General features: G+C 46.8%; 1 long non-coding RNA gene across 1 annotated transcript in view; it reads right to left on the bottom strand.

The window, feature by feature from the left end:
- The window catches only part of LOC144781122 (uncharacterized), a 42,997-nt gene extending 16,417 nt beyond the window's left edge, over nt 1–26,580 (bottom strand). The window contains exon 1 of the long non-coding RNA XR_013600883.1: nt 25,597–26,580. This is a non-coding gene — a long non-coding RNA (uncharacterized LOC144781122). The remainder of the gene's footprint in view (nt 1–25,596) is intronic.
- Between the last annotated feature and the right edge of the window lie 1,039 nt (nt 26,581–27,619).

The following is a 27,619-nucleotide window of genomic DNA, read 5'->3' as shown; positions in this document are numbered from 1 at the left end:
TGACTGACCTAAAATCAAGATGTCGTCGAGGTAAATAATGAGGCGAACGCCCCGTTCTCTCAACCTCTGTACGACGGGTTTCAACAACTTGGTGAAACACCATGGGGCGGATGACAGTCCAAAGGGCATGGCGGAAAATTCGAACCACCGGTCGTGCCACTGAAACTGAAGGAACCGCCTGTGCGGAGGGTAAATGGCCACCGCCAAGTAAGCGTCCTTTAAGTCCAGACGCACCATCCAATCCTGTGCCAATAGAATATCGCGCAGGAGGTGTATCCCTTCCATTTTGAAGTGTCGATACACAACCCAGCCATTGAACTCTTTGAGGTTCAACACCAGTCGATACCCCAGGTCCTTTTTTGGGACCACAAAGACGGTGCTGACGAAGCCCAGCTCGTGTGGGGAGGACTCCACTATCGCCCCTTTCTGGAGCAAGGAACATATCTCTGCGTCGATGAAACTCTGCTCTGTCTGGGAAAAATACAGTGGATCTGGTCTCCGCCGCTGTACCGGGGAGGCATAAAACTCTATGTGGAAACCCTGTACTGTTTGCAACACCCAAGGATCGTTCGTGAGTTGGCGCCACCTGTGGAGGAAAAGAGACAGTCTGCCCCCCACCATATGTTCTGACGGACATAGAAGTCGTACCTGAATAGGAGTAGTCTCCTGAGTTCGCCTGTTGTCCACGGTAGTTGCCTCTCTGCCCCTTGCCTCGACCTCCTCTATCACGGGAGGGGTAGAAATTGGGGCGTCGATTGCCTCTGCCTCTCTGCTCTGCACCACGAGAGGTCTGTGCATAACCTCGGCCGGACCCTCGACCTCGTGGGCGTCCGGCCCTATCAAAAACACCACTGTGGAGAACCCTCTTGATGTTGGACTGCGCCTTGTCCAGTGCGGAGAACGTGGCAACATATTTACCCATTTCCTTGACAAATTTGTCTCCGAAAAGCATACTATTAGCCAGGGAACCTGGTTCGGAGGGGGCCATCTCCGCCAGCTGGGAGTCTAGTCTCATAAGAAAAGGACGCCTCCGTTCTGTAGATACTGCCACATTAGCATTACCCAAAAAACACATGGCACGTTGTGCCCATTCCAGCACCTCCGATACATCCAGTGGCATGTTTTTATCCTTAGCCATAACTGCAGCGTCTAGAATCTTCGTGAGAGGGCCGGTGACATCTAACATCTTGTCTTGGACACCTCGCCACGCTCTATCCAGCCCCTTCTTTGGATCCTTCGCAAACTTTTGCATAAATGCCGCCATAGTGGGGTCCAAATCCGGAGTGTCGGCTACCTTCCCTGCCAAGGATGGTCTAGGGCATTCAGATCGCAATGTGGCTCTCACCCCATTGTCGAAACCCTGCCTCAGGTTGTTACCCACATATTGTGCCACCTCCGGGCACGGTATCCATTCAGTGGCTCTAGGATGCACAATATTGTTGGGATTAAACAGAAGGTTCTTGGGTACCTGGCCATCGTCCGCCTTATGGGCGTGCTTCACCTTCCTAGATCTCTTTTTAGGAGCCACCGATTCCGCCTCCGAATCAGAGGAATCCGGTGGAGTCGGGGAAGAGTCCCCAGACGTGTCGTTCGCCATTGAGCCATGATCCTTCAGAACATTCCTGGCCATCCGAGCCACCACTTGGGCCGAGGATTGCGAAGAGGTACCGCCCTTTCTGGCTGATTTGAACTTTCTTTTGCCATAATTCTGAAGGGGTTTTGCAAAAGGCTTAAGAGCCTGGACTAGCGCACTTTTCACTGACCCTTGGACATGGGTATCCAGGGCCTCCACTAAATTTTCCTCCAAATGCTCTTCTTGCGGCTCATATTCCTCATACTGATCATACTCTGCCCATTGGTTATCCTCCTCGGCGTAGTACGCCATAGCGCTAAAGCAGGGAGGAGTGGAGGAACTTCAAGGGGGGGGAGTAGCCCAGGGGTGCCTCCAACACACACACAAACACTTGCAATGGAAAACACTACAGTCAATGAGGCTGAATACAAGGTGGAAGGAGACCCCTTAGCACACACTGAAAGCTCCCCTAGAGCAGAGCTCTAATGCGGATACGCTCCGTTTAGCGTTCTATGAGGCCAGGATTTATGCAGCCTGAAGACGCGCTGCTCGAGGAGCCGGTAATGCGAGAAAACGAAAGCCGGCTCCTCGCGCATGCGCGTTGCGTGTGGGGGCCGGGCTCGACTGCCTCCTGAGCGCGAGCGTCTCGCGTCTGCCTCCTCCTGCTCCACCGCCCCCTACCGGGCACACCGCATGCCGCGTTTCGCGCGCTCGAGGTAGAAAAAAACACACGCGCGGGCTACAAACAATAAAACGGGGTCAAAAGCTGACAAGCAGTAATATTAAATAAAGTCACCAAACACTTCAAACCACGAGCGAGGATCCGCTCAGCTCACCAGATCACTAGCGCGCGCGCCGTCAACAACCACCGCCCTTACACAAATTACCCCTAAGAAAGAAGTAAAACAGAAGGGCACTTAACTCGCTGCTGCAGCAGCAAAGAAAGAGGAGGTCGTATTGTGTTCATGGACTATTATACATTGGACTGGATAGTGATTGGTGCAGACTGTTGGAGGGGGTTGTCCTTCCGGGGTCATGCCAGTTTAAAGTTTTTTATTGGCTGCTGTTTTTTGTCAGTAAAGTAAAGAGAAGCATAATCTGAGCCACCGTGGACTGACATAGAATTAACTGACAGTCTGTGTCCTTGTTGGATGTACATGTTTTACTGAGAATGTCAGACTTCATTCTCACATGACTGAGAAAGATAATGTGAATTTACAGAAAATATGCTTTCAGTTTAGCTTATAGATCCCCTTCCAAACCACTGTGGGAAAAGCATGAGATAATAGTTTTCTTTCAAACATGATTCATGATATCCCAGCAGAAGGCTTTTTCACATGGTAAAATCACCTTAGAACACACCACAATTCCTAAAATGAGTATGGTACCATCAACAAATGATTTATAATGTAACTAAAGTCCTAAACCCCTCTATTAACTACAATGCTTTTTAATGAGGTGCTATCATGTATATTGGTCCCAAGATGGCTGCCAACACGTCTTGGATGAAGTGCTGACAGCCAATCAGATCTCACGATGAGATGTGTGGTTAGGCTCCGCCCAGATATATAATTTTTTTTTAAGTTAATTTTCGTAAAAACCACTGGAGCAATTTTCACCAAATATAGAAAAGGCACTTCTGCGTACCAGTCCCTACAATTTTGCAAAGCTTGGTGTAATTCCATTTAGCGTTTCGGGCTGTAGCCTTGTCTATTAGTCCTATGTAAATTAACATGGGGAAAACACGTTTTGGGACCCCCCTTTTTTCTCGGCCCCCGCATGACGAATCCCCCCGAAACTTCCAGGGAAGAAGCGGAGCGGAGCTGGCCTAAATTTTGGAAAATTACACGCAAATTCCTCAACCGGCGCCAAAGTTATTCCCAATTGAATGTTGCGGATTTCCTATGGTAGCTAGGTCCTAACTATATATACCTACTGGCTATCGGCAGTATGTAATATAATAAATTTTATATATATATATATATATATATATACATTACACAATTGTACATTTTAGTAAATTAGTGCATGTAATAAATATATTCTGGCTCATATCATATTGCGTTGATTTACTCTAAAATATTAAATTGTGTGTTTTGTGTATGTGATTTGCATAGAATACTCCATAAGAAAAGTGGAAGAGGTATTACGAGGTACGAAAATGTAGTGTCAACATTATGTAAAGCCCCATATGACCTTACTAAGGAGATATTATTGTCCATTGTGGGAATGCAATTGTGGAAGCAATTGGAATTTTTAGATGCAGTGAGTGTAGGACGCATGTTTGGTTGAGTGAGGATGATTAGCATGAAAAGATAGGCTATGGGAATCGTTATTGTTTTAAAGGCAGTATCCCTATATGTAGCAAATTATGAGATTGAATTGTTATTCATTAACATAATGTATGAAATTAAAGTGTTGCAAGTTGTCATTTTTAACATTAATGAAATAATGTCAAATTGATTATCAAAACGGTGTAAATCTTCTCATATAATGCATGTATTGTGTTGATGAGAAAATATATGAGGGGATCTACTACCTAGAGTGAAAGTATAAATGTAGTAAAGGTGTCCTACATAGGGGAAGAACTGAGATGGAAGGAACACATCGCAGAATGAGTGTAAATACACACATAAGTGTTCTTTCTGTTAAAAAAAGTATGTACCCTAATAAACATGATTTATGCGGACATATGAAAAGTGTACTATATATATCTCCTCATATATGTACCTTGATGATATGTATATCTTCAAGGTGCATAGGTGTGGAGTTAAGAATAGTAAATCTATACTTACCTATTTGCACTTACCTTCTCAATATTTTCGTCCTTGATAGTTTTGAAACGATATTCTGTCCACGTGATATTTGTGTTTCCTATATTCTGTCAGTGACCCATCAAACTGTTCTGCTATGTAAATGCGCAGATTAAATAGTGTTTTTAAGGCTTGGTAAGAGAGAGACCTGCTATAAATGGGAAGTTATTTTAACTCGTCAGACCCACAGTTCACCAGTCCAACTTAGAGGTAGGACTGACAAAGCATCAGCTTGCTCCTATGACCCAGTGTCAAAGCAAGGTCAGGTGGTACCCGATGCAGAAAATTTCACCCCCGGCGTGACAAAATGGCAAACAAATGTGTTTAAAACACATATTTTTGCCATTTTGTCACCCCCTCAATGATGACACCCGGCGCGGCTCGCAACCACTGCACCCCCCTTCCTATGCCACTGCTTCAACCCAAATCTCTGATCTGGCAGCCTGGCCACACCAGGGCTGCAAGTTTGTGGTGACAGTCTCCTCACCTATTTAGGAACGATCGACCATTACTAGACACACCACTGACCAGGACCCCCCTACAAAGCCACTGTGCAGAAAACTCAATAATGTACTTGAAGCACAGAGAAATATCCCGATGCCCACCAGGACCATTTGTTTTTTATTTTCCAAGAACTAATCTCTGCTTCAAGGTTGGTTTAAAAAACACAACATCATTTGCAAAGCGGGCACAACAAAAAGTCTCCCTTAGCAAAATTCACAGCCTTCACTGCAACATCTGTGCTGGGTACCTTTGCTATTCTTCCAAAATAACCCCCAAAATGAGTTTACAGACAACATAGTGGCAATCTTCCAAGTATAAACAAGCATTGACATAGCCAGTAGGTCTCGCCTTGGGGGTCTTATATGTGTTTTGCCATGCAGCGCATCATCCTCGGTGCTCTGCCACCCGAGATTGAAGTGCTATACAATTACTACATACTGGGTCATGCAGTCTGAATCAGGAATACATGCTATACAACAGCAACTATTTTGTGAAGTAGGCGCTACACATTTTAAACTGCCCTACATATTAAAGTAGTAAGTACTTTTAAAAACATATTTCACTGAAGATAAAGAAATAACATAAAAAGTGTTTAATCATTGACAATAGTAATGTTGGTAGGAAATACAAACCTGCAAAAATCAAAGAAACATGTTGTTTAGCAAAAACATAATGTGTGTTAAATAGTCGCTTGACTTCCGTGTTTTAGAATCGTAACACAGGTAATAGATTTTCACTACCAGCATGCTAAACACTATTTATTTGTAAAATAACTGTTAGTATCAGTTGTGGGTGTATCAATTAATTGTAATGTGGCTGCAAGAGGGCATATTGATAGGATCAGGCCTGTGTTCTTCCTAAGCACTACTGCAAAATGTTATACATGGGACCATGTATGCAGGATGAAGGGACTGATGGAGGCGGGGCGCTAGTAGACCAGGGCTGGCACTGCTCGCTCTGCAGCACCATGGTCTGCACTGCCCGAAGCCTTGGACTAAAGCATGCCGGCTCCAAACTATGCAGCACTTTCTCCGCGATGCTCATATCCATAAACATAGAGCAGAATAGCGCATTGCCTGGTTGACAAAGGCCATATATTCCCGCCGTTCCTTGGACACATACATGTAAGTGATGGCACCCTGTAGATGTGTGCAGCCTCAAGGGCCATGCTTGTCTGAAATGGAACCCAAAGAGGAAGAAATACTTTAATGGTGCGCTTAAAGCCTGCAGATCCCTGCAAATTCATCCACAAGGAGCACATGTGCTGTGATGCAAGACAAACTAACAAATTTAAAATGGAATAAATCACTGTAGCATCGTGCTACAAAGAAAACACAGACTCAGAGTCTTAGTCTACTGGAGCTTTATTGCATGCTTCTGTTGCCTTCTCTGTCCCTATTCTATCTGCCCTCTTCCTGTGTCCGCTCCTCCTCTTCCTCTGGCCCCTTAGCTCCACCCACTCCCAACTACTAGTATGCTAACATCATAACATCTCCCCCCTTTGTGACAAAAAAACCAAACAAAACATACTGACTTCTCAGTCGGTCTCTACGATCAGTCTCTTGAGTGGATGTATGTCACGCTGAGGTCGTGGCGACTTGGCTCTCGGACTATTAGTACTTAGTGTCTCAATGATCGGAGCAGTGCTCTCACGATCATCTGAATGCAGTTCATCCGAACTGGGCATGTCCATTTCACTCATCAGGATTCTGGAGGTATCCTGTGACAGCTTCTTAAAGTGCGAGATGTTTCTCGTGACTCGCCACTGCTCGGACTCCGCCGTCAACATAGTTCCTTTCCTCTTCGTGATCGCCAATGGTTCGTCTTTGAATAGACAAGCTCTGTTGCTGATGTCTGGAGAGATGGAGCCTTCTGTGTCTGAGGTGCCTATGGCAAGCTCAGTTTGATATCGGCAGTCTGTCCTCCTTTGTGGCTCTTGCTCACGTGACGCTCGGCCTCTTTTCCAAAGGGATGTTATCCTAGTTCCCTGGCGAGTGTCTGCATGTATTTTTACTTCCTTTTGCTTTGTCAGGTCAAGAACCACACTGTCTTCCTGTTTCGAGTCTGGGATGCCAGCCGGTGGGGTATGAACGGTGGAGGTCATCTTGGTATGACTTGGAGATTGATTTGCTGTCTCGGGTTGTCTCTCCCACGCCTGCTCGCGCCTAGAACAGGCAAACCCTGGAACCGGCTGAATATTTGCGTGTCTTGTTCTCATCCGATGATGACTTGGCTCTCCTGACATGTCTGGCTTCCTTTGCAGATCGACTGGTTGGTCCGTTTTTATTTGGGTGCTAATGGCCACGATGTCTGATTCCATTTTATAGGACCAGGACCAGGACCAGGACCTTCGAGTCAAACTTGCTGCCCCTACCCGGGGTGACGGTGTAGTATTTGTGTCGCGATGCACCTGTGCTCGATGTGACAGGTTGTCTGGTGGAGTGATCGAGTGTGCATTGACATTGGTGTGAGACATGTCGCTCTTGACGGTAAGAGTGTCCCTTGGTTCGCTGATGTGTTCAGGTGCTTGGCGCCATGGCCGTTGTCGGGACCACGACTCTATTGACTCAAAGGATCGGACCGAAATGCTATCTGAATCAGAGGGGTTCTCCCTCACTTCCCTCTGAGAATGTTTCTTTAAGAATGTTGCGCGTGGTCGTTGTCGGGACCACGACTCTGCTGACTCAAAGGATCGGACCGACGTGCTTTCTGAATCAGAGGGGTGCTCCGTCAGTTCCCTCTGTGAGTGTTCCTTTGGGAATGTCTTACCAGGTGGCCTTCGGAACCGGGTAGTCCGTGACGAGCTGCTTTCCACCTCGGAATTGTCTTTGAAAAGCTTCTCCGTGTGTCTTTGTTGGAACATCTTCAATGTTGTCTCATTTGGGAGATTGTTTGAAGATTCCGTGCTTGTTCCTTGTGCTTGATCCCAAGCTTTTGCCTCTTCGTCCTTCTCGCCTGATGTTACCCATCTATGCTCTGTTTCTTCGTTGTCGCGGGGCCCATGGATGCTTTGGGGCCCATGAATGCATGGATCTTTTCTTGCTTGTTGTTGTTGTGAGGGACCAGTCCGTCTTGTGTGATCTGGTTCTCCTTCCCAATTGTTTGGTGTTCTAGTATCTCTGATCTGTTGGTGGTGTGTTCTCCTGCCAGCTGTTTCCTCGGACTCATCTTCACTCCTTGGCGATTGATGTTCCGGCGTCGATTTCCTGTGTTGACCACTGCAGCCCCTTCTTCTATGGTTTGTCTTTCTCCCCCACTGGTTGTGCAGAATGCCATTTTGTCCAGGAGTGCAATCTGTCCCACTGGACGCTCCCTCTTTATCAGAGTAGCGTGTGTTATGCTTTGACTGACTTCTTGAGGGACTCCTGGGGGATGAATAATTCCGGGGAGTTGTTCTTTGGATGGTTGACTCTGAGTAATCTTTGATTGTTTCTGAGTGGTCGGACGCTGAGTAATCTGACTCTGAGTATTCCTTGTCACTTTCCTTGTCACCGTGTCTCCCCCGCTGTCTTTTCTGTCTTTTCTGTCTTTTCGCTGGTCTGCCTTCTCTCTCTCTCCTTTTGTGTTTGTTGGATTTCTGGGTTCTCTCTTCCCAGGTATCTCGAAGTTTTGTACTCAGATGCACATCCCTCAATTTGTCTCTTGTTTGGACTTGCATTCCAATTTCGGCTTTCTTGATAATTTCCTTTAGCGACCAATGCCCTCTCAGTATTTTGTGCCTTGTTTCGGGGTTTTTACAGCCTTCAATTATTCGGAGCCGAACAGCATCCTCATTTGTAAACGTGTTGAAATGGCAGCCTTGTACCAGACTTTGCAACCGAGTGATGAAATGCGGCAATGGTTCGCCTGGTTCCTGCCGTGCTGTGTTGAAGACCATGCGATTATGATCCACCTCTGCCTGTGCATTGAGATGGGCACAGAGCTCCTCTTGGAGTCTGTCATAGATGTCCGCTTCTTCTTTGGAAAATGTTCTAATTGGGCATCGGCCCCCGGGACCCACCAGATGGAGAAGTAGCACCAGACATTTTCCTTCTCTTTGCTCACCGTTGGCTTTCAAGAAATTGTCCAATGCTTCCAGCCACCAGTGCCGTTTGAGGCCCTGGATCCAATCGTCAATCCGCGCCGCTGGGGGCGATACTTCAAGGTGTGGATTGAAACATTGAGCTACGTCTCCTCCCGCCATGAGAGAAGAAGGTTCTGATCTGTCGTAGACGCGGGGCATTATGCTGTACACTTTTCTTCGGGTTTCAGTTGCTTCTGCTTGTGTTTTAGCTTGAGCTTGATTGTCAGTTCTTTTTTCAGTGCACTCGTGTTTGGTCAACATTGCACCCTTGAATTTATCCATGGTTAGTGACAATGTTGGGTTTCACTTGCTTGTTGTGTGTGTTCACCGGCTACTCCACACTTGCATTGGCTTGTGCTCGTTGCTGGTTCCGTTGTAATTATTTGTGCGTCGTCTTTGTTTATGTTTGCTTGTCGCTTCTTTTATTTTATGGACACGCGTTACTGCATTACATTCGCCACTGCGCATTCGCTTGCGTTTCTCACTGTTCGCGTTTCCACCCGTGCTGACCTTTGTTTGTCAATGCTTGTTTGTTAAGTCACTCTCGTGGTTGTTCTTGCTTGTTAGTTGATTCACTCTCGTGTTAGCATGTGCTTATTCTGTTTGGTCGCCAAGACTTGTTCATTGTTGTCCACACGCCGTTATCCACGCTTACTTCTTTGCATGGATCAATGCTTGTTTCTTTGCATGTACCAATGCTTGTTTACTCTTCGCCAATACTTGTCTTTGCATGTACCAATGCTTATTTACTCTTCGCCAATATTTGTTTCCGTTTGTCCAATGGTTGTTGATTTGCATGTATCAATGTTTGTCTATTTGCATGTACCAATGCTCGTTTCTTTGCATGTACCAATGCTGGCATGCCCTTCGCCAGTGCTTATTTATTTGCTCTTGCCAGTGCTTGTTTCCGTTTGTCCAATGTTTGTTGATTTGCATGTGTCAATGCTTGTTGATTTGCATGTATCACTGCTTGTTTATTTGCAGGTATCAATGTTCGTTTACTTGCATCTACCTTACGGTTATCAGTGCTTGTTGACTTCCTTTTACCAATGTTTGTTTCTTTGTTCTTGCCAATGCTAGTTCACTTTTGCCAATGCTTGTTCACTTTTGCCAATGCTTGATGATTTCTTGTGGTTGCCTGACTTCAAGATGGCCGCCTATGGACCACACAGGGTATGTCCTTAGAGCCTGCCTGACTCAAAGATGGCCGCCGTAGTTGTCTGCAGGCACTACTTTCTTTCACTGCATTCAGCCCTTTTTCTTCACCCAGGACTCACCGGCAGTCGTCTTCAGGAGCAGCACCCTCCAGATCTAGCTCCCTCTGGTCACCACTGCAGTCAGGTGAGGTTGGGGTGGGCTCCCGCCTCACTTTGCAGGGTCCTTCGACGGCGGCGTGCCAAAACCCACGCATTCGGAGTGAGGTTTTTCCGACGCCGGGCTCCAGATTTACCACGCTCAGCAGCGCTTGACAGTGGACCTTCGCAGGGGCAGTCCACACCAGGAGGCACTCTCTTTCGGCCACAGCAGGCCACAGCAGTCCTCAGGTGAGCTTGGGGTGGGCTCCCAGCTCATTGTTACAGTTCCCGCTCTCACTTACGCCGACAGCATGCCAAACCTCACGCATCGGGCGTGAGGTTTTCCGATGCCGGGATTCTTCGAGCTCCGTTCTGAGCTCAGCTTACATTGCGTTCATTGGCGCCTGCCAGCGGATCCTCCAAGGGCACTTCCTTGTACCTTGGGTACCTCTTCTTCACTGTGGGGTGCAGAGCAGAGTCGGGGTGGGCTCCCGACCTCTGTTTCACTTGGGACACGCCAAATTACACGCATCAAGCGTGGGTCCCGTTTTTGGCGCAATGAAGCGTTTCTTTCCTGCCGACGCTCTGGCGCTCGTTTTTCAGTCCCTTCAGACCTCTGGCAATCCCCTGGCTCTGGGGAGAGGGTCACTCACTGCTGGCCTTTCTTCTTTAGACGGCAGCACGGCTCCACACAGCAGCGTTCTTCTTCCTTAGATACTGCACAGGACAGGGTGCTCTTGATAGGGTTCTGGGGCACTGGACATGCCGATCCCACCCTCGTCGCCAGTTGTAGCATCGTGCTACAAAGAAAACACAGACTCAGAGTCTTAGTCTACTGGAGCTTTATTGCATGCTTCTGTTGCCTTCCCTGTCCCTATTCTAACTGCCCTCTTCCTGTGTCCGCTCCTCCTCTTCCTCTGGCCCCTTAGCTCCAACCACTCCCAACTACTAGTATGCTAACATCATAACATCCACTTGTTTGTTCAGATCATTTATTTTAAAAAGTACAAAACATTGTGCAAATGTCGCAATCGAACACCAAGGTATTGTTCATATAAATTGCAAAGGGCAGTACAATAAAAGAGCCATCGTACTTAGTGTTTTGGGTTCCTTTCCTCACCAAATCGTTTAAGGTGTTTTTGCATCAACAATGCATTCCTTCATAAATATGTAGCTGCCACAACACCAGGGCCGGACTCGGAACCGAAACCGGCCCTGGCAAACAGCGCGGCCGCCCCCCACCCCCCGGGGGGAGGGGCGAGCTGTTTGCTAGGGCCGGTTTAGCCCTATATTGCAGACTCCGGTAACAAAAATGGCCCCCTCAGGGCCCCAACACCGGCCCCCAACCTGCCGGCCTGCCGGGGAAACGCCCGGTGCCCGCTACAGCCTGTCCGGCCTTGCATTACACCACAGCGAAACAAAAAATTAAAATAAATGTTTCTCAGCCAATACAACTGGCTGGTTGGAAGTCTGCATGCTTCTTTGCAAGTTTAGCTACAGTGCAAGTGTCCGAATCTTCATCCCCCCTACAGGTTGTCAACTAGGTGCAGAACAGCTCACAGCACAAATTATCAGGAACATTCCCCGTGTATACAGATTCTGGTAAATACAACCTACGCGCATGTGCCAGTGTAGACGGCACTCTGTCACACTTCTGTAGCTACGCTTCTGCTTCCTGTCTTCACTCTCCACCTACCGTAAAAACAGAGCCTAATTAAGCCTGATAGGACGGCCGTAATGGAATTGGTAATGACTAATATACATATAGTAAACAAGCAAGAAGTAACTGCTGGCCAGCCTCTAGGAGTGCATGCAGCTGCGGGGACTGTGTATGAGCAGACACAGGCAACGTGAGGGGAGGAGAACAGCGCGTCCCAGCTTGACCAGTGTACACTGATAAAGCTGCCCCGTTCTCCCCGCACACCTCCCATGCCTGCAGCCCAGGTGGCAATAAGCACCTGGGCTGCAGGCACTTATCAAATAAAGTGTTTAAAAATAAAGCGCAGCCATGTTGAACCTGTATGGTCCCTACCACACCGCACATGAGAGCTTAGGCAGAAGAGGCAAAAAATATTAAAGGTAAAAAACAACAGTTTGTTTATGTTTTCCGATAGAGACCAGTGGGTTTGCACAACAAACCCACGTCATTAGCTTTTTAATCAGGAGGCAAAGATATGCATTATTCTTAAATTCTTTGAGAGTAGTGCTTAACTTCACACCACTGACCGGGCAGACCTGAGGCTCGCAGTAAACGGTGTGGGTGTCAGGATTGGCGTGAGAGCAGCTGCAGGCAAGCAAGAAACGGCGCAGGACCGATTCAATTAAAAAAGAATGTGCCTAACAAACAATAAATGAATTAAAGAGTTACAGGGGCAGTCCCCACGAAAATGAAAAACAACACCCAAAGGCGGGACAAAGAGCAATGTTTCTCCAATGAAATTAAACAAATGTATAAAGGCACAAGAAGGAACTAATAGAAAGCGGTGGGCGTGGTCTTCGCCCCCAGAGTAGATACAGCATGTCAAGAGACAGCGCATGCACGCTACCAAGGCTCATCCTAAAAATAAAATTTGAAGATGTCCGATCGCTCTTATTGGCTTTGACAATTCTGGTGTATATGTACATGCCTCAACATTGCCAAGAATAGCGTGCTGCAGACAAAGCTAGAGAGATGAGGTGGAGAGAGACAAAAATACCATGCTGCAGGAGTGCTCGCTATTGGTGAAGGGGGAAGGCTAATGAAGCACTCAAGTGTACAGGAACTGAAGATAATCTGGGTGTGGAGAGAGAGAGATGGGTGGGGTTTGGAAATTGGGAAAAATGCATGTGGAGAGAGTGACAGCCTGCAAATAGAGGAGGACATGTAATCACACAGATTGCTAAATCAACAATGCCACACAATGGAAAAATAGTTCCTGTCATCAACAGTTGCATAAATCAACCAAACAAAAAGCAGGATAAAATCTACATGTCCTAGTGGTGGGTCAAATGCAAGGAAAGGGAAAAGAAGGGAACTGAATTAGACAAGAAAGCAATCCAATCAAGAACACGGGGTAGCCAGAAATCCCATACTCCGTATTTGTTAAGGTATTGGTCAGAGTGCTGTCTGCAACAGAGCTCTAAACCACAAAAACATCAGAGACCATTCACAATAAAGTAGATCCCTGATTCATCCACACCCACTGTTAAAAATCTAAAAGCAAGGGATTTTACCTTTTTTAGGCTCTACTATTGTAAAAGAAAGCAGAAAAACAAGTTTAAATGAAATAACTTTCTATTGAACAGCTAAACAAAATAAACTGCGGTGACATAAGACATTACTGAACAGTAAAGAAAAACAGCAGCAGCCATTGACAAAGACTCTGAAGGAAAGCTACATTACAACATTGGACCATTGCAGCAGCATTCCACAGTTTGGTGGTCAAATCTACAGCTGCACAATCATCAGTACTATCTAGGGGTTCACAGATTTTTCTCCTATACGCATTCCACTTACCCCATATTTTAGTCCATTTATTTGGGCATCCTCTTCCCACATATACCCCCATCTCAGCTAGCATGCGCCAGTCCATGTCTTTCTTCCAGTCCCTCAAACTTGGGCTCAATTTGGATCTCCACGTGCAAGCTATATTCCGGTTGGTCACCCTTATTCCCAAGATGAACCAGAGTTGGTCCATACGATTGAGGTCTGTTTCAGCCCACATGTTCAGAAGGCACCATTTGGCTGACAATGCCATATCACTTCCCACCACTTCATTGAGGCAGGTCAGTACCCTCCCCCCATAGTGTTGAAGTGCAGGGCAACTCCACAGCATGTGGAAGAACGAGCCTTCCTGACCCCATCCCCTAGGACACCAAGTTTGATCTAATTTGCCCATTTAAACCGGGGTAGTACATGCATAATTGCTGCGATTAAGTATTTTCAGTTGCACCAGTCGAAATCTGGAGCTTATGGCCACCTCCCTAGAGGAGGCCAGGGTTTCCGGCCCGCTCTCCCTATTCCAAATCACTGATATCCCAATCCCAACTTATTTGCAGGTTGGCCAGGGGGTCAGGGGAGTTACCGGTAGGTGAGCGAGACTGCCTGCTTGGCATGTACTCATCTAACAACCGATCCTCAAGTGGAGAGGACCTCGAGAGATCAGTCCACCTGGGAATTGCCATCCGAAGGGCATTCCTAATCTGAAAATATCGGAAGGTCTCAGTGAGGGCCAACTTCTACTTCCCTTGTTGCTCTGTGAAAGGAAACACATGACTCGTCTTCACAGATCCCCCACCCTTGACAGACCTATCAAGTCCCATTTGTCAAACAGAAAACCAAATTTGTCCAAAACTTGTCATTACATCCTTTAAAAAGGCTTGCCTGCTAGTGGTTAATATTTGCTCTTTGTCTCTCCTTTTTGTGTTTTGTTTCCTCACAAGGAGCACCGTCCAATTCCTTGCAGCCTTACACTTTGCTGCTTATCTGTTCGTGTTTTTCAGCACTATTTTGTTCTTTGTTTCCTGCTCATGTTTGTAGAAACTTGTTTTGCTTTGCCTTCTTTGTTGCTTCCTTCCACCCCTGTTGATGCTTGCCTGTCTCCACCACCTCTACTCCATCACTGCTTGCCCGCCCCCACCATCCCTCCCAGGTCGCAGCTTGACTGTACCAACTCCGCCTGCATTGCTCTTTGGGGCCCATTGGGGAAAGGGGGGGGGAGAAAGCACCGACCCGAGACTCAATGTAAGTGTGATAAAGGCCGCTTTATTGGAAGCAGGTGCATCCTACACAATAACATCCTCGGCCTGCGCCGCACAATCTAAACCTCACAAATATGTAATTTCCTGCCTCACCCCCACCCCCTCCCCTAACTGATTCCCACAATCCACAAACATTAACAATTAGCATAACGTCAATTTGCCTCTCCACCTGGCTAAATACTTTATTGTGCTAGACCTACCCCCCGATACTCCAAACAGTTCTCCTCTCTTCCCCCATATATTAGGAAGAACCACCCCTACATACAGAATGCACCCCACACCTGCTCCAGCGACATGCGAAAACCCCCCACCCAATCCAAAAACCCCCTTTTTGCACAGAATCCAAAACATTGTCAATAGCCTTGAAAAGCCCTGGCGCAATTCGCCACAGAGGCGAAGCACATGTCGGCTGTCTACGTTTTCATCTATACAAATAAAGAGCAATTATCCACAAAGCAAGAACTCTTCTGCTTCTATTCATACCAAAAAAGGATTGAGCCTAAGGACACCAAGATGTGACGTCCACCAAACTCATCACCCCGTTCAAACCCCTTCTTGCACCAGCCTCCAACAAAACCTGCCCAAAATCCCCATTTCCCCCAACTCCCCCGCAAAGGAAAATCCCCCGTAAAGAGTAGTGCCTGACCGTGGGCACCCCCCCCCGAATCATGGCCCAGGGAGGGAGGGAGGGAAAAAAATTGTCCACCCGCCACCCCCCGCCCGGCGGCCGAGACACCTCACTTAAAATGGTGTCTCTGCCGCGTGGCCGGGCGGATACTACCGCCCCGCCCAAAAAGAAGCCCAACCCAGCCCCGCCCCCCAGCCCAAAAGCTACCAACACACCCAAAACCCCGTCCCCGTGCGGCGCCATCTCTACCCCCCCTCTCCCCGGCCCCAAATTCCCCCGGGCGGGGCAGGCCTCCCTACGGTCGCCCCCCCCCCCCAGGACCCCATTGGGGCCCATTGGGGAAAGGGGGGGGGGAGAAAGCACCGACCCGAGACTCAATGTAAGTGTGATAAAGGCCGCTTTATTGGAAGCAGGTGCATCCTACACAATAACATCCTCGGCCTGCGCCGCACAATCTAAACCTCACAAATATGTAATTTCCTGCCTCACCCCCACCCCCTCCCCTAACTGATTCCCACAATCCACAAACATTAACAATTAGCATAACGTCAATTTGCCTCTCCACCTGGCTAAATACTTTATTGTGCTAGACCTACCCCCCGATACTCCAAACAGTTCTCCTCTCTTCCCCCATATATTAGGAAGAACCGCCACTCGAGGGACGTGCTAACGGTCCTCGACCCCCCCCTAGGACTCCCCCTCCCTAAACCCGGGACGCGCCACCTGCCCCATTCGGCAGGACCACCCCCTAATGATATGTCTGCCGCGGACCCCCCTCAAACCCTGTGCTCCTATCCACGCGTTCAAACCGCCGGCAGGTCCTCCCCCCAACCACAATGCCATGCCCTCCGTCCCAATGTATAGGGCCATGCCCTCCGACACCACGACAGGGCCATGCCCTCCGTCACCACGTATAGGGCCATGCCCTCCGTCACCAATGTATAGGGCCATGCCCTCCGTCACCAATGTATAGGCCCATGCCCTCCGTCACCAATGTATAGGGCCATGCCCTTCGTCACCAATGTATAGGGCCATGCCCTCCGTCACCAACGTACCGGGCCATGCCCTCCGTCACCAATGTTTAGGGCCATGCCCTTCGTCTCCAATGCGTAGGGCCATGCCCTCCGACACCCATGCATAGGGCCATGCCCTCCGTCACTAACCGTATAGGGCCATGCCCCCAGTCGACGTCACCCCCGGGGCGTGCTTCCTGGCCACGGAATCGAGCTCCCTAACAGGTATGCCGCACTAACACGGGGCCGTGCCCCCTCTCTGGCGCAGAGGCCCACCCCTGTCAACACCAGGCCTGAGAAGCCGCTCAGCGCCTGCAGGCAGCCCGCCGAGCCGGCCGTCCCACCAGAGAGAAGCCCTCCGGATGCGTGTCCCACACCTGCGCCCGTCCGCCAGGAAGAAACCCCTGCCGCACCCGTTCGGCGTCAGACCCCCAGTCCTCCGGCGGGTGTGCTCCCTGGCCATGGAGTCGAGCTCACCACGGAGATGACCACACTGACATGGGACCGTGCTTCCTCTCTGGCACCCCGAAAGAAGTCCTCCACACAGTGCGTCACCCCCAGAGCCTGTCCGCCAGGAAAAAACCCACTGCACAACGTACCCCTCCCTCACGCGCGACTGCGACCTCGTTGCGACCCCCCCTGTCCTCGGCGGGCGTGCTCCCTGGCCATGGAGTCGAGCTCATTACGGAGACGACCACCGACATGGGACCGTGCTTCCTCTCTGGCGCCCAGAAAGAAGTCCTCCACACAGTGCCTCACCCCCAGAGCCTGTCCGCCAGGAAAAAGCCCACTGCAAAGAACGTACACCTCACCCACGCGCGACTGTACATCTCACCCCCGCGCGACCGGAAACGCCTGCGGCCCATTAAACGGTAATTTTGTCCGCCGTATTCACCAGTGCATCTGCAGATATTTGGTAAGGGTTTCCACTCCAGGACGTCAACTGTGAAAATGTCACTTTTGTAAATTTTATAAGCTTGCCTCCTTCATACTACTAAAATGGAAGAACGTACCTCTTACCCACGCAAAATATCACATTTATAAACTCTATGCGCTTGCCTCCTTGTGTCCTACAAATAAAAAGGGTTCTACAGAAGACATCATTGTGGTACTCCGCAATGCCCCTTCGCATAGAAAAGATCAGCAATAAGTCCACCGTAAAGAAAAGTATGTATATATTTTAAAGCGTGGGATTCGAACACAGAATGCAAGAACAGTAACCTGGGCCCAGATTCAACATACTTCACTGCACGGAGGCGCAAAGTGCTACTCCGCCTTGCTCTATAGAAAACCGTGTAGCACCAAATGTACCACGAGCCGCCTTTCAATTAGGTCGCCGCTGGCCCCCGCGCTAAAACAGGCTGGACCCCCGCAAATAACTTTCACATATCACTATATGAATCCCTTATAGGTTCCGGAGTAGCAAGCTACCCCACTGAAAAGCGCTTCGGCACCTCGTCAGGGTAGGAAGCGCTATTTAAAAGTACTCACAATACAATACTTGGCCCTATAAGGCAGTGACCAACGTCTGCGATGGGATGGGGGGGGCGCACTGTGTACGAAGCCACCGGCCTAACTATCCGAAACATAAATCCCAATCGTAACTTCACCATGAGAGAACATCTGAACGGGGAATTAAGTTGTTTGTGATATGACCCCTCACACTCCAAATGCCTTCACATATATTTTCTACAGAGTATTCCCGATCAAACCTAGTTTGGAGAATACCTTTGTCCCTTAATCCATGGGGCCCCATCATCTTTGTGACACACTGGTTTCCACGGATTTAAATTAAAGGCAATGCTTCAACGGCATATGGCAAACGTTCAAATAGCTCGAGACTTTATTGCACACATCTTACTAAAGCGGTCACAAATGTTGACATACCGCGACAATATGGAGATATGTTATACTAACAATACTGCAGGAACATGAAATGAATGAAATGCTGAGCAAAATCATCTCCTAAACCCCTCCTCTCTGTCGATGAACCTCTCTCTGTGCTCAGTTCTTCCTGTGTAAAATCATCTCCTATACCCCTCCTCTGTAGATGAACCTCTCTCTGTGATCAGTTCTCCCTGGTGTAAAATCATCTTCTATACCCCTCCTCCCTGTCGAACCGCTCTCTGTGCTCAGTAGTCCCTGTGTAAAATCATCTCCTATACCCCTCCTTATTGTCGATGAACCTCACCCTGTGCTCAGTTCTTCCTGTGTAAAATCATCTCCTATACCCCTCCTCTGTAGGTGAACCTCTCTCTGTGCTCAGTTCTCCCTGTGTGAAATCATCCCCTATACCCCTTCTCCCTGTCGATGAACCTCTCTCTGTACTCATTTCTCTCTGTTTAAAATCATCTCTTATACCCCTCCTCTCTGTCGATTAACCTCTCTCTGTGCTCACTCTCCCACGTGCATATTCATGCGGATTTCCCCCTTCTCGCTTTGTATAAGCCTGTCTCTCTCTGCTCACTCTTCCCTGGGTATATTCACCCTTCTCTCTTCATCGTCCACGCCGAGCGCTTGCTCTGCTCTCTCTCCGTTATCTAGCCGCGCTCTCCCCGTGATCTGTGTGCTCTCCCCTCGTGATCTATCTGGTCTCTCCCTGTGATCTGTGTGCTGTCTCCTCGTGATCTAACTGCGGAATGCGCTCGCTTCCCGAGCACACTTGATCACGTTCTGTGCCTCACTTGTCAAGAATCCTGAAACGTGCCTCCCTCTCAGTTCGCCGTGTGGCGCCCGTCACCGCTCTGTGAGCATTATCTCTCTATCTGCTCAACGTGTTCCCCGCCTCTCTCGGTTCAATCCCCTCTTCCTTTCCCTTTTGGGTCTTCGCTGTGCTTGTTGCTGGCTCTTAGTTCCGATATGCTCAAACCCCTCTCTCCTCGCTGCCTGTTTCCCCCTCTCTCGTCTTTCTCTGTCATTCTGTTTGATCACTCGCCTCCGTCTTTACCCCCCCCTGCCCCCACGTAGCACCCCGGCGGCCGTATGGACCCTTCGGGTAGGGGGCAGAAGGGACTCACCTAGTCCCACGTGGGAGCCTGACCGCCCGCACTAGCCAGAACAGGCCCATCCACTCGGTCGCGTGGAGCCGCATGCTGCTCTCCCGAGCTCCTCCCACGTCCAGCGATGTGTCCCGCGCCGTGAAAGTCTCCTCACCAGCCTGAAATGTCCCATCGGAAAGCCCGCAAAGTCCCATCACACACACACCATCGTGAAGTCCCCTCCGCTGCAGGCCCTCCGCTCGTGCCGCTAGCAACCATGGAGACTTGAGGAGATTGTCCAAAAAATTGTCCACCCGCCACCCCCCGCCCGGCGGCCGAGACACCTCACTTAAAATGGTGTCTCTGCCGCGTGGCCGGGCGGATACTACCGCCCCGCCCAAAAAGAAGCCCAACCCAGCCCCGCCCCCCAGCCCAAAAGCTACCAACACACCCAAAACCCCGTCCCCGTGCGGCGCCATCTCTACCCCCCCCTCTCCCCGGCCCCAAATTCCCCCGGGCGGGGCAGGCCTCCCTACGGTCGCCCCCCCCCCCCCCGGACCCCATTGCCCCGCCCCTCTCCCCGTTGCTGCTTGTTTTTTTACGATTAGGTACAGATGACCGAGTTCCTACCTTGCTGGCAGCATCTCTGTTTTGTGAGAAGTTCATGACTGCAGAAAGGTCTGGTGCCAGATTTAGTTGCCTTTAGAAACTTGAAAACATTTCTAAAGGCGCCCTATCCTATGTTGACAATCCAGCTGCCATATTAGATAGTCCAGCTTCAGAATCGCAAGCCAATTACAGTCAACACCCTACCTTGCAACAACATCTGTCAATGATAGAATAGTGCTCCGTGACTCAAAGTAGCACTATGCCGCATAGAACTGCCGTGACTGAATGTGACACATTGAGTAAAGGATGGAAACACAAAGTAAGAGAGACAAAACAGATGCTCTTTGGTCGTTTGGGCGGAGGTAATTGCAAGATATTCACCACTGAAAGTAGATGCTGACCATGTTAACCAGGAAACATTTAAAATTCAGCAGCGATTCGTGCAGGTTACAGCTGTGGGGGGGATTGCGACAGACAATGCAGAGGGAAAATTAATTATTTATTTAATTTTCCCTCTGCATTGTCCCTCAAAATCCCTCCCCACCTGAGTAGGAAGACGCTCGGAAGCAGTGAGTATTAACATATACCTTTTATTTAAGTTCTATGAACAACACACCATTTACAGGAGTTAACAGTGTGGAAGACTATAAGCAAATGACATGTGACAGTTGGAAGACTACTCCGCTGTCACTGTGGAACTTCCAGCTGTCAACGTTCCAGCTGGTGACATCATGTAAAGGAGGGGTCTAGCAGGGGAGAGGGAGTGTTGTGAGGAAAGACAGGAGGTGATAACTAATGAACACAACACATCTCCTTTCCTAAGGAACTTTTAAAAAAGAGGAAGGAATAACTAAAAGAAGCACAGTAAGAAAACACAAAGATTGACTAGTTGCACACAAAGTCTTTGTACTTGCTAGGTTTGAGCAACTTGCGCCCGCATTTGCTGGTGCTTGCTTCTTCTTCCGTAATGTCTCTCTCCAAAACATTGTCCTGTTCTTGCAATTTACTATCTTCCGAGATTGCGGGCTACATGCTTCTGTAGTGATGATATCACTATTCTCACCATCCTGTTTTTCTCTTTTAGTGGTAGAGTCATTAGAGCCAGGTGACATCTCTGAGTCAGAAGACCTAAGGTCTCTGTATTCACCAATGGACTCTATAAGTTCAAGGTCAGTTCCCTCTCTGCTAGCATTGCTACTTGTTGGCCTGGATATGATATCTCCTCCGTCTGAATCCTCAATTTCTTCGCACAACCAGCCATAGTTATCTAGTTCAGTGACATTTTCCTCCTCCTCCACGTGTTTACCCTCATTTGTGTTCTTTGGAATAACATCAGGTTTTGTACAAACAGAAATAGGGGAGGCATGCCAGACTTTTCCATCGCTAAGGAGCGCAGAGTTACAAAATACTTTTTCTACTATAAGGGGATCTGTGAACCTATTCTGTCCCTTTCCAATGTGTTCACTTTTTTGACTCTCACTCTGTCTCCTTCTTTTATTTTGATTTCTTTGCACTTATGTTTACTGTCAAATTTCTCCTTGCACATACTTTGTGCCTCTTGAATTCTTTTTCTGACCGTTTCTGCCGACCATTCTGTCCTCCTTGCCGTCTTGAGCCATCCAATATTGTCCTTGGAAATAGGAGTCCTTCCTCTCATCATTTAGAATGGGCTTACCAGAGTATTCTCCCCTAGTGTTATTCTGTATCCCCATATCATTTTGTTGACTTCCTTCCTCCAACATCGTCCATTTTTGTTAGCTAATTGAATGGTCCCTTTTATTACCCTATTAAATCGTTCCACGGCTCCATTGCCAGCCGGGTGATAAACAGATGTTGTTTTGTGGCTAATTCCATTTCTCTCAATTAACTTTTAAAAAATGTCTGAAGTGAATTGACTTCCATTACCACTTACTATTGCTTTCCGTATTCCTTCTCTCGTGAATACACCGTCCATGAAGCGGACCACATCGGTTGCATCCACCCTCCTGCAAACCTTTATTTCTGGCCACTTCGAGAAGTGATCTACTAGGACCAATATGTTTACTTGTTCCTCATGAAATTGTATGGGTCCCATTATATCTATTCCTACTCTCTCCCATGGCTTGTTTGGGCATTTTAATGGTTGTAGAGGTGGTTTGAGAGTTACCTGTGTCTTATCAGAATTCTCACAAGGTATACAGTTCCTTACCGCTCTTTCAATTTTGATATCACACCCTGGCCACCAATACAAATTTTGTATTCTCTGTTTTGTTTTATTAATGCCTAGATGTCCTTCATGGCAAAGATTGATTACACTTTCTCTTAGTTTTTCCGGTGGTATCACTTTTCCCTGTCTTAAGATGATGTTCTCCTGCACGGATAATTCACTACGTAGTTCCCAAAAAGGTCGCAACTCATTTTTAAGATATCTTTTCTTTGGCCATCCCTCTACAATCATTTTACTGATTTCTTGTAACGTTTCATCCTTTAGATATTCCCTGTTCCATTCATCCTTCTGTATGCTAGGAAATTCTTCGTTTATGCTTGCCACACAGAGTTCCTCTTCATGAGGTCCTTTTTGATCATTTTGTTATGGTAGCCTACTTAGGAAATCCACTACAACATTTTTTACTCCTGGTAAGTATTGTATATCATAATTGTAATCCAGCAGTCTCATAGATAATCGTGCCAATCTCGGAGATGCATTGTATAACCCTTTGACTGTGAGAACTTTGGTTAAAGGTTTATGGTCGCAACGTAAAATGACCCTTTTTCCCCAAATGTACTGGCGGAAATGTTCCAGTACCCACACGCAAGCTAATGCCTCCCGCTCAATAACTGAGTACTTTTCCTCAGTGCTAGTTAAAGAGCGAGATGCGAATGCGATGGTGACTTCTTTGCCATTGCTTTCCATTTGGGTGAGGACAGCTCCAATACCTTTTCCGCTTGCATCTGTAGTCAGCACACAGTCCAGATTGGTATCGAACCCCTGCAGGGGAGGAGCCTCACAGATTTCTTTTTTTAGTTCTTTGAAACTTGCTTCGCAACATTGTGTCCATTCAAATTTGGTTTTATTCTTTAGAAGAGTTCTTATGTTGTAAGTTTTTGTTGAAAAGTTCCTTACACATTTGGAGAAGTACTCCACCAGTCCTAGGAATGCTCTAAGTTCTTCCTTGTTTTGTGGGACTGGAGCATCCTCAATTGCCCTGAGTAATTCTCTTTTTGTTTTTATTCCTTCGTGGGTTATCTCATGACCCAGGTACGTGACAGTTTTGTTACTGAACCTGCATTTCTTGTACTCTGCTGTCATTCCACATTTTTCCAAGATTTTCAGTGCTTGTTCCAGTCTCTTGTCATGGTCACTCTGATCTCTCCCCATTACCAGTATGTCATCTTGGAAGATGAGTAATATTTTAACTCCTTTAAAAATTTCTTGCATCAGTCATTGGAATAACGCCGCCGTCGACGCTAAACCAAAAGGTACCCTTTTGAATCTGAAACACCCAAATGGTGAGATAAAGGTGGTGAGGTGTCTGCTTTCTGGGTGCAAAGGTACCTGGTGGTGTGCAGCAGCGAGGTCTATGGTTGAAAATACAGTCATGCCTTTAGTTAGCGATAGCATCTCATTAATTCTTGGTAGTGGGTATTGGTCAATTAGTATATTTTTATTAAGGTCAAGCAAGTCCATGCATAATCTCACTTTTCCATTAGGTTTTCTAGCGACCACCAGTGGTGCAACCCATTCGGAAGATTCTGTAGGTTCAATTATTTCTGCTTCAAGCAACAAGTTTATTTCTGTTCTAACCTCTTCCCTAAGTGTCAAAGGAATGTGTCTTACCTTGTGTAGACAGGAAACAGCATCTTCCTTAAGTTTAATTCTGTGCTGGAATCCCCTTAATTTACCTATTTTGCCATTAAATACTTTAGGGAATTTTTCAATTAAGTCACTACCCCCTATCTTGTCCTGTTGTAATACTAGTAAGGGTTCTGAGCTGTTTGGGTTAAGGGTGATGCCCAGTTTACCCTGGTCTTTCCATCCAAGCACTGAAGGGCCAGTGGCAGCTACATATAACTTACTGTTTGTTGCTCTTTCCTTAAATGTAAAATTTAGTTCTCTAAAACCCATAAGATCAATTGGTTCGCCCGTGAAAGTTTTTAGAGTTATATCAGGTTTTTCCATGTGCCCTCCTAATTTTCTTTTGAATTTTTCTCTCCACACATCACGGTTGATTATGGTGCAGGGTGAACCGGAGTCTGCTACTATTTCAATGTTCACAACTCCTATCTCCACTATGCACATGGGTTCCTTCTTTTTACCCTTCTCTGTTTCCTCACCTTCACTTCCTTCCATCACGTTTAATACACATAGGATGTAATCCGAGTCATCCAAAGATTCTTGTTCCTCCTCTTCTTTGTCCTCTACATATTTTACATTCGCCCATTGTTTCCGTTTACAAGCTTTTTGAAAATGCCCTATTAGTCCACACTTTGTACATTTGTTATTCCTTGCCGGACATTTCCAGTCGCTTGCTAAATGCTTGTTGCTATCACAACGGTAACATTTTAATTGTTCGGATGTTTTCATTTTCCCTTTGTATTTTTGTCCTTCCCTTTCTTTGTATTTATACTCCGTTACCTTATTTTTCTTTCCGCTAATTTTTGCCACTACGTTTGCGTCATCCGTTTTACTTTTATTTTTACTGATGACTTCCTTAGCGCAACGCCCAGTCAATTCTGCTTTCTTTACGATCTCAATGACTTGTTGAAGTGGTCTCTCACCCTTTGCCCATAATGCGTCTTGTATGTTAGGATTGGCAGCACACATTACTATCTGACCCCTAATGAGGTCATCATGCATGTTTTCAATTTTTGCATTTAAGCGCTAAATTTTTTAATGCTGACACATAGTCCTCCATACTTTCCTCCTTACCTTGTTTTCTTCTGTAAAATTTATATCTGTGTACAGCAGCACACACCATGGGCTTATAATAATTATCTAAGTCCTCTATGGCATCATTGAAAACATTTCTCTCACCTCCTTCTCTTAACTTTTTAATATTATTGTACACTTTTAAACCACCAGCTCCCAAACAATGTAACAGTATCTTTTTTTTCTCCTCTGGTTTTAGTGGTTCTTCACCCATATCAGATGTCGAAATGTAGTTACAAAAGTACTCCTTCCATTCCTCCCATTTTACTAATGGTGGTCCTGCACCCTTCAAAAATGCTTCTAGTGGCTGTAGGTTGTAAATATTTCCTGACGCCATAATCTATATTTTCACACAAACTATTTTTTTTTACTCCTACAATGCCAATGTATCTGAACAGCTTAGATCCTTATAATGTAATACTGAACTATGTTTTAAACTTGTACTTGAATCTGGCTTTGTAATACTCTCACCTGTTTCTAATGCGCTTCGCTTTTACACCCAGTTGAGCAAAGAATGTCCATTTCTCCTTGAGATCCTGTTGCAATGATAATCTCCTAACCGACTCGTTTTACGCTAAAACAGTCTCAACTTCCTGGTTCCTGACATGGCATGACGCACGCTTCCTGTGCGTAACAAAACTAGACAGGTTAATTCCCTCCTTCAATATGGCGCTGATGCGTCTGACGTCACTCCGCCGAGTTTCACTGCACCACTACTCCTGAAGAGAATTCCTGTTAAGTTTGCTTTACTTATATAGGCCTGCTCTGATGTGAATTCACCACAAAACTTTCAGGTACCTGTCTCTTTGTTATTCCGCTTACTTTTCTATCTTTGCAAGTTCCCATAGTACCATGATTTCAGTCGTCACCTCAAGGACTTTTCCAAACCGCCACAGCTCACAACCAACACCTGAATTTTTCTCACACGTGACAGGCTCTTATTATTTTTTTTTTCTTAAATCCGCTGATCTCTGTGGATGCTTTTCTGTGAGCCTATAGTTTTTTCAAACACTCTTCCCCAAAATTTCTGCTCGCTGAAGCTCACCATGGTGATAGGATAATTTCTCTTCACCCCGTTAGCTTCCTTAACGCTTTCCATACTTGCTTAGTATTTATATTTTCTTTACTCTCTCCTGTCAGCCTTCACTTTTAACATTCTTCACTCCTTCTCTAAAATAGATTAACTCTTTCCTTTTCCTCTCATCTCCACAAGCTGATGACTTGCCTTATTTTTACGCTTGTCTCCTGCCTGTGTTCAGATGATTTTCGTAGATATTTTTTGAGAAGGTCTGCTTCCTTACATTAATTTCTCCGCAATTCTTTTCTTTGGTGGGTTCTCTGGTGTGTTGTCCAGCTACCTCATCGCCATTATTGTTAGGAAGACGTCCGGAAGCAGTGAGTATTAACATATACCTTTTATTTAAGTTCTATGAACAACACACCATTTACAGGAGTTAACAGTGTAGAAGACTATAAGCAAATGACATGTGACAGTTGGAAGACTACTCAACTGTCACTGTGGAACTTCCAGCTGTTAACGTTCCAGCTGGTGACATCATGCAAAGGAGGGGTCTATCAGGGGAGAGGGAGTGTTGTGAGGAAAGACAGGAGTGTGATAACTCATGAACACAACAACCTGGCCCCACTGTTGTTACCTGCATGGACCACAGCTGTTCAAATTTGATGTTACGTTTTTGGCTTTGTTCAAGATGGTGAATCCTTCCATTTTATCACCGAGATTTGTTTTGCCACACAGGGTAGGAAAAGCATGTTTACGTCCATGATTTTTAAACCAAGGTATTACACTTTTCTTCCTGTTTTGCAAGTCTTGCTTGAGTTTCCATAATGCCCGCTCTATATGGCCTACATAACAAATCTTTTTTTTTTAAATATGGAGCCCATGTTGAAACTTTGAATCATTAGAGATGTTTCGAAGATGGCTGACACCCTTTTCAAGTGTAGTCTTTTCTCTATGTTTGTCCAGAAGGTCACAGTCACACAAATTGGCGGCACCAGTGGCTTCCAAGAAGGTTTTCAGACATGTGTGTCCTGCATACCATGGAGCTTAGCAAGCAGTAAGTGGTGATGAGGGGTGTGTTGCCATAATACGTTTGTCTGACAGTAGATTGCGTGTGAGAGGGCACAGCTGAATAGTTTATGAAGTCGAGGACAAGCAGGCCGGTCCACCACGAAAGACACAACTGTAAATCCCCACATTTGGAAGCATCCATGAGGGGGTCTTTGTGTTTAAGACTTAGAATGGGATATTTTATTTGGGAGAACTGTAAAAAAACTATTAAATATATGAATATTTTACCTGTAGAACAAGATGTTTTGGCATTAGAGAGCATGCACCAATACCCAAGACTTATCTGTGTTGTACAGGAATTATGCCACTCAGTGTGCACTACTCAAACAAGATCCATGTAGTATTTCCCTTCGATATAGGAAAGAGGGCTGCAGATTACTCTCCCCATGGAGCCCGCCCTTGCCC

Source organism: Lissotriton helveticus, chromosome 9 (genome assembly GCF_964261635.1).
Source record: "Lissotriton helveticus chromosome 9, aLisHel1.1, whole genome shotgun sequence".
Taxonomy (NCBI): Eukaryota; Metazoa; Chordata; class Amphibia; order Caudata; family Salamandridae; genus Lissotriton; species Lissotriton helveticus.
This window is presented reverse-complemented; position numbering and strand designations above follow the sequence as displayed.